The sequence below is a fragment of the Ahaetulla prasina genome, chromosome 1 (assembly GCF_028640845.1).
Source record: "Ahaetulla prasina isolate Xishuangbanna chromosome 1, ASM2864084v1, whole genome shotgun sequence".
Taxonomy (NCBI): Eukaryota; Metazoa; Chordata; class Lepidosauria; order Squamata; family Colubridae; genus Ahaetulla; species Ahaetulla prasina.
In genome coordinates this window covers 225679669-225687427 of record NC_080539.1, presented here as the reverse complement: position 1 = coordinate 225687427, position 7759 = coordinate 225679669, and positions in this window count along the sequence as shown.

The following is a 7759-nucleotide window of genomic DNA, read 5'->3' as shown; positions in this document are numbered from 1 at the left end:
GGGTATGCTTCAAAAACTATTTGTACAAAATTCACATTGGTTTGGAGATTTATTAAGCCATATTTTGCAAGAACTTGCTCAAAGGATCCACTCCAAATAATAATTTATATTAATGCAGTGATACATTTGAATGTACAACACAATAATTCCCTCTGTATTTTTCATTTTGTGTTTCCCTAAATATTTACAGCCTCAGCAGGTGGCAGTCTCCATCTGAAATGATCTGATCTGAAAAAATGTTAAGATTTGGGCTTAATGCTTGGGTAGGAGATCACAATGAAATCTCACATCTGTAGGCTAGACTGGGAAGTTTAAAAACATCCCAAATGTAGCAATAGCAAACTTCTCCAAAATTGATATCAAGAAAACTACATGAATATGTCTACATAGTCACTAGGGGCTGAACTCAGGGAGTCTTTACCAGTATGTTTAAAAGAGCTGCTAGTACCGTAGAATTTCAAATATACCCGTCCCAAAAGTTTTGAATCTCTATTGTTTCCTAGTGTATAATTACCTTTTGTCACAGCTATCACATACTGCATTAACATTTTCATTGAACTCTCTATCATAATTAAAATTCCTTTTCTGATCACTAGCCCAACTCCAGTTATTGTGCATGCAAATTTGTGACAAATTTATTGACAATCAATATTTACTTACACTGAAACCAATTTACTATTTCATTATCATTTTTGTGGGATTTTGAGAGACTGTTGGCACTCCATTTCTTTTCTTTCTTATTATCATACTTTGGCATTACCAACAGACTTGATCACTGTCTCAGATTGCTCAAAAGATATAAATTCCCAAGCAGTTCCTTGGGATCCTTCTTCAAATAGTTTCTTCATAGTCCAAACCATAGGCTTATTATCTTAATTTTAGGAGTAATTAAACTATATGAACACTTATCCCAAGTACTACCAGTGGTGGGTTGCCCCCGGTTCAGAACGGTTCTATAGAACCGGTAGTAAAACTGGTGGGAAGCTCTGCCCGCTGACCCGAACGTCATCAAAAGTGATCTGTGCATGTGCAGAAGTTTCTGCGCATGTGCAGAAGAGCGCTTGCATGCAGAATAAGTGCACAAGCGCGGGCATGATATGAACCAGTAGTAAAGGTAAGTAGAACCCACCCCTGCTTACTACTCTACTTCCATATCCATTACATTTCTTCAGGAAGTTTTCTTTACACATACCTGTTTTTATTTTTAAAGATGAATATTCTCTAATTATAACAAGACTGATAAACTAATCTACACATTCTATATCTTACTAAAAAGCATTATGTGAAAACCTTGATTGACCAAAGTCATCTTGGATGAGTGAAGTCAAAATCTATGGGCCAATTTGCCGATAGCCATACCAGATGAAACACTGCAGTTTACATAAGAGAAATAATAAATAATATTCAGGTAGTAAAAAAAAACTGAATTAAGCGGAAAAAATAGATCTCTTCTATGTCTATGAGGAAGAAGATCAATATAATACATCTGAATGAAGACAATCTAATCTTGCAGAGTGATGCAGAAGAATATAGACAGAGAAACTAAGGTATAGGTTTAGGCACAACTGTGGGGAAAAAAACCTAAAATGTCTGTCCAAAAGTATGAATTGGTATCATCTGGATTGATGTAGTTGGTATGAAAGTAAACATCTACAGATTGCTAATAGTTGTATATTATGCCCCAGTGAATAGTGATAATGAAAGAACCAATGATGAGTTGGGGGTGGGGGACTGCAAAATTCTGAATGAATTCAATCCAAGGGGAAAATTATTCCTGTAAATGACATAAATTCATGATAGCAATGAGTCAGAAAGAAAAAAAAGTGAACTGACTATTCAGAGAAGACCCAAGAATGAATGAATGAAGATGATGACAATTTGATGAATATCTAATAGAGAAAGGTATATTGTAAACATGTCATTTATGCATAAACTCATTCATATTTATGCATGACAAGAATGCGTATAAAACATGGTTGATTTAATTATGATGAAAAATTGAAGCAATTAGTGAAGGATTCAAGGTAATTTGAGGTTCTGAATATGGAACAGGCCATTATTTTTTTCAAGAATGGATGCTGCAATGGGGAAAATAGCCATTGAAGAAAAGGAAACAAGTGGAACTAGAGTAAAATTAGAATGATTACAGGAAGAGAAGGTATAGGTTCTATATGAAAATATACTTAGATTATTCTCCCAAGAAAATCAATATAAGGTGGAAAAAAGCTATGGAAATTGCTTGGAACAGAGTGAAAATAATTACATTCCAGAATATAAGAGCAATGGGAACTATGAAAAAGCTGCTTAGTGAAATTCTTTACTTAATTTAATTTATAGGCTACCTAATTCCCAAACAACTTTGAATGGCATACAACTAAAAAACAACTTATTAAAAGAAAAATAGAGCAGAATAGCAAAGTACAAAAAAAAAAAAAAGACTGAAAAGGGAAATTCACAATTTATTTATTTATTTATAATTTAATTTTTATATCACCCTTCTTCCGGAGGACTCAGGGTGGTTTACAGCCATATTAAAACCGACACAAAATACAAACACAAATTTAAAAGCAAAATTAAAAACCAGATTACAATAGGCCAAATCAAACTAAAACGGTCATAGACCAACATAAAACCCATTAAAATTTCCATTTAAAAATTTCACTTAGGCGAAATCACACTGTCTGCAAGGGCTAATGAAGTAAAAGCAGCAATGAATGAGGAAAAATGCATGCAAGAGAATGATTTACAAAAAATAATGAGACTGAGATAGGGAAGAAGACAGTTGCAAAAAAATGTAGGAATATACAGAACTGTTCACGTTGAAAAAGACAGAGAAAATGTGCAGTCATTTTGATAAATAAAAATGTTAAAAAATAGTTTTGGAACTGTGTGAAGAGAGCTAAAACATCTTGCAGCAGAAAGAATCGAATTAAAAATAAAACTATTATCTTATATGTAAATAAAATAATCAGAATAATATAATATATTATAGTGATATAGATAGATAGATAGATAGATAGATAGATAGATAGATAGATAGATAGATGGATGGATGGATGGATGGATGGATGGATGGATGGATGGATGGATGGATGGATGGATGGATGGATGGATGGATAGATACGATATGATATGATATGATATGATATTTTGGAAATATATGTCTAAAAGATACATAAGTATAAGAGAGAGAAAATGTATAAGTATTGATTTCCGACACGAAACTGTTGAAAAGAAAGTGCTAATAAAAAATAAAAAATAAAACTGTCATATCCTCAAAGCAAGCTGCAAGAAACAGAGTAAACTCTGGCAAAGTAACTTGCCTTGTGAGCAAGTGGCAAAATGTTAGTTGTATAAGCATGCCCAATGCCTCATTATTGGCAATTGCTGAGCAGGAAGAGCTCACCTGTGTACACTCAGAGGAGAGTAGATCTAAACTGTACAAGGACCACATTCCATTGCTGGAAACAACTTTGGCATCTGACTTTGTGACTCCCTGTTCTTGATTCCTGCTTCGTTTTGATTTTGGCATATTATGAATCATGATGGCACAGTGGTTAGAATGCAGTATTGCAGGCTAACTTTGCATTCCAATGGCCAGGAGTTCGATCCTGACCAGTTCAAGCTTGGTTCAGCCTTCCATCTTTCCAAAATCAGTAAAATGAGGACCCAGATTATTGGATGTAATATGCTGACTCTTTAAACTGCTCAGAGAGTGCTGTAAAGCATTGTGGGATGGTTTATAAGTCTAAGTGCTATTGCTATTCCTAGCCAAGCCTCTGGTTCATTCCTTGTCAGCTTCCCTGACATTCTTGCAAGCCTCACCCCAAGTATCCACTTCATCCACTAACCCTTTGCTTACCAATTGCATGGATATTTTCTCCGTTTGCGGAAGCAGGACATGGAAAAAACATTTCAAGTGATGTGAGATAAAACAGAATCCTACAAAGAGTATTTTAGAAATTTGTACGTGAGGGATAATGATCTGTTAAAGGACGGAATCGAAATGAATGCTATAGATATTAGTGTCCAAGAAAAAATGACGTAAGACAAGAATAAATGCTATAAGAACTTTAATAATAGTAAGTCTGCAAGAGTAGATAGTATAACTGAAGAAATGTTAATCACTTCAGATTTTTGTGGGGCGCCCTCCGTGCAATGTAGCCATTAGGGAAAAAAGGGAAATTATGCAGGGGTGCAAGTTAATGGTTTTTTTAAAAAAAAAATCTCAATGGTGCCACCATGAAATTATATAATCTCAGTTATAATATTGGAGCCGGTCCTGGATTTGTGAGCTGAATCCCCCAGAAATTTGCCAAGTAGAATTTTTTCCAGTTCCTAGAGAATTTAATATCATTCATCCTGCTATTAAAACCTCCAACCAGCAGAGGGCTCCAAGAGGTACCCCTTCCCAACCAGTAAGCCCCAAGACCCTTCTACTACATATGAACAGACCATACACCTCTCTTGCTTTCAGATCAAAATAAAATGGTAGCATGCTTCCATTTCCACATTCATTAAAACAACAACCATACACTTCTACAGCTATAAGAATAACTTTGTACTAGAGCAAATATTGAATTCAAGGTCCTGGGACCTCAGTGTCCAGAGGCTTGTTCAGTATCTCAGTCATTCATTCATCCTAAACAGTTTTTGTAAAGGGGTGAAGTGCCTTCAATAAGATAGTATATAAGTTTAATACCTACATAACACAATTAAAGTCTTTCTTTGGCAAGGATGCTCAGCCACAACCGACCTTGAAACAAATGTCACATCTGGTGGGTTTGCACTCTCTTGGTTCTGTTCCAGATTAAGCTGGCTGCTCATAACCTTTTTGGCTCTCCCGGCCCTGATGTGCTAGCAGGTATGTCAGCTGGGAACACAGGATAAGCTGGGGGGAACCCCCATTTATTTTTTATTTATGAAATTATTTGACCCTCTGAACCTCACTGGGCTCTAAGCAGCTTACAAAATCAAAATAAAAGAATTAGAATATATAGTAACTAAGAATAAGAAGCTAAAAAGTGATAGAATTGCTCATAGGTCTCTAGGCTCATGAATTCTGCCTTTATTTCTTATCCTTTAGTTATCTTGTTGTATCTTATTATTTTAGCTGATACGTTTTGTCTTTATTTCTCCTTTGTCTTATTGCTTCTGATTCTTGAGCAATTTCTTTTTGATTTTAAATATTTATTGGCTTCTCTCTTACTCGAGTAATCCTTCTGTCTTCCATTTGTCTCCTCATTAAACTAAGCATTCCCTTTTCTTCAATATGGTTTCCTATGATTAAAAAATGAATTTAATCAGAAAATACTATCTCATATTTTAGTAGACCTCTGGAAGAATCATTAAAAAGGGATGGAAGTGTGTATGTGGTGTGTGTCTGTGTGTGTGTGTGTGTGTGTTCACAAGAAATTTGAAGAATTTTTAAGGATCTCATTATGTCCAGCTATAGCATTATTTCAAATAATTACATATGTAGGGAAGAAATATTAGGGAGTTTAATGTGAGGCTGAACTATATTCCTAAAAATGTAATTTGTCATCTTTTGAATAGCTTAAAGGATAATTTAATTAATGTAGCTCTAAAATAGGCTGTTCAGCATCAGCTTGGAACAATCTAAATTCAATCCTGACAGGGTTCAAGGTTGACTCAGCCTTCCATTCTTTCCAAGGTTGGTAAAATGAGGATCCAGATTGTTGGGGGCAATAGGCTGACTCTGTAAACTGCTTAGAGAGGGCTGTAAAAGCACTGTGAAGTGGTGTATAAGTCTAAGTGTCATTGCTAGTGCTATCCAGTAAAGTGAGAGCCCATGTGTCTTAGGAGTAATTCCAGCTAATAAAATGTGGTGGTTCTTGGCTAATACAAAAAAAAAAACTAACTAAAACCAGACCTGATTAGTACTTGGATAGATCATCACCTGGAATCCCACAGAAGTAAACTGGATTAAGAAATTGGGGAAAAAATTTCTGGAAAAAGGCAAACACTTTTATATTCTTCCCCTAAAAATATAGGTATGTGTTCATGTAACCACCAAGAACCTAGCTTAACAAGGAATTTTTTACCTCCCCTCTCCCCAGATAGATTGAGTTTCCAAAAATACCTGGCAGGATATGAAAAAGTTTTTTTTAAAAAAAAAAAGAAAGAAAAGAAAAGCAAAACTCAGTGTTCAGAGAGAGCATACCCTCAATCGTAGCTGCTGGCACCTTCATGCTTCGTTTATGAGGTCTCCGACTGAGTGGATGTGAGAAACAGAATGTGAGCATGAGGCTGCTTCTACATGGAGTGGTTGAGTGTCCTTTACTGCAGCAGTCCTATGCAGTGGTGGGATTCAAATAATTTAACAACCGGTTCTCTGCCCTAATGATTTCTTCCAACAACCAGTTCATCAACCTGCTCAGAAAGTTAACAATCCGTTCTCCCAAAGTGGTGAGAACTGGCTGAATCCCACCACTGGTCCTATGTCTTATGGGGCCCTGTAGTACAGACAAAGGCTCGGTTTGATCTAACAAGAGCTGTACTGTTCTTTCTGAGCACTACAAGAGAATACAACCACTGGTGATATTGTGAAGACTAAAGAATAAAGAAGATCGCAGAACTAAATGGCAATGAGAACATTGTTAATGATTTCACAAACCGTAAGGAATGTGTCTATTAACAGTCACACGAAGTCATTTCAGAAGGCAAACACGAGACACCAGTGGAGTGAAAGGAGGCGGGGGGGGGGGAGGAAATGCCATTTCCTGAATATAAAATATATTGCTGCAGAACACGGAGAACTTCAACCTCCAGGGAAGAGTTTGCAATCAGCATACCAAGTGGGCAATAGCGACACGTTTACTATACTAAAAACTCATCATCTGGAAAGAGCCTGTTTGGCCCCAGTTCTTTTTCTCTCGCCAACCTCAGCATTATTAATATATAAACAGGCAATCTACAACTTCACCTGGCTCGCCATATTTTACCTTGCAATTTCCCTCTCTCTGCAGTCACTGACAGCTTCCTCCTTCTCTTTTTTCCGTTTCTTTCTTAGGAATGGATTTGTTTATGTTAAGAACCCTCACTTGGATTTAATGGAGGAAGACATCCTTTACCACTTAGATTTAGGAACCAAAACGCACAACCTGCCAGCCATGTTTGGTGACATCAAGGTAACATCGACACAGCTACCCTTTTTCTAAACATCTTCCATTCTGCTCTTGCCGCTCTTTTTTCTTCTTCTTCTTTTTGTTATCTAAACCACAGACCAGCTTCAGAGATGAGTTAAAGGTCCTAAGGGAATAGAGTCTGTGCTATTCGGCAAAGTGACTCAAAAAGTATGCTGCAGCTACAGTTATGGACTATTACCCTTCTCTTCTCAGTGAAGGAAGGAGATTGAGAAAAACAAAGCCAGTTTGATGGGCTAAATTCTTCCCTGGGGTAGTTTCTCTGGCTCCAGTTCCAAAACAATACATGGTGGAATTTGAGTCATGGGAGGGGGGTATCATTTCCCATTTCTCTTGCTAAGGAGAAGAGCCTGATTTCTTTTGATGCCACTTCCAAAGCTGCTTAGGGATATTTTGAGATAAACAAACACCAACTGTATTGTGAAGTGTGTTTAGTCTCATGGAAAACTTTCAGCAAGAGACTCTGGGCTCCAAATCTGATATTGGTTCATATTAGAAGAGGAACAGAATTCTCAGACAAGATGGTGACAAGACAATGAGAGTTTAGGAAGTGATATTCTGACATATAAAGGAATGCATTCTTCTTAATCATG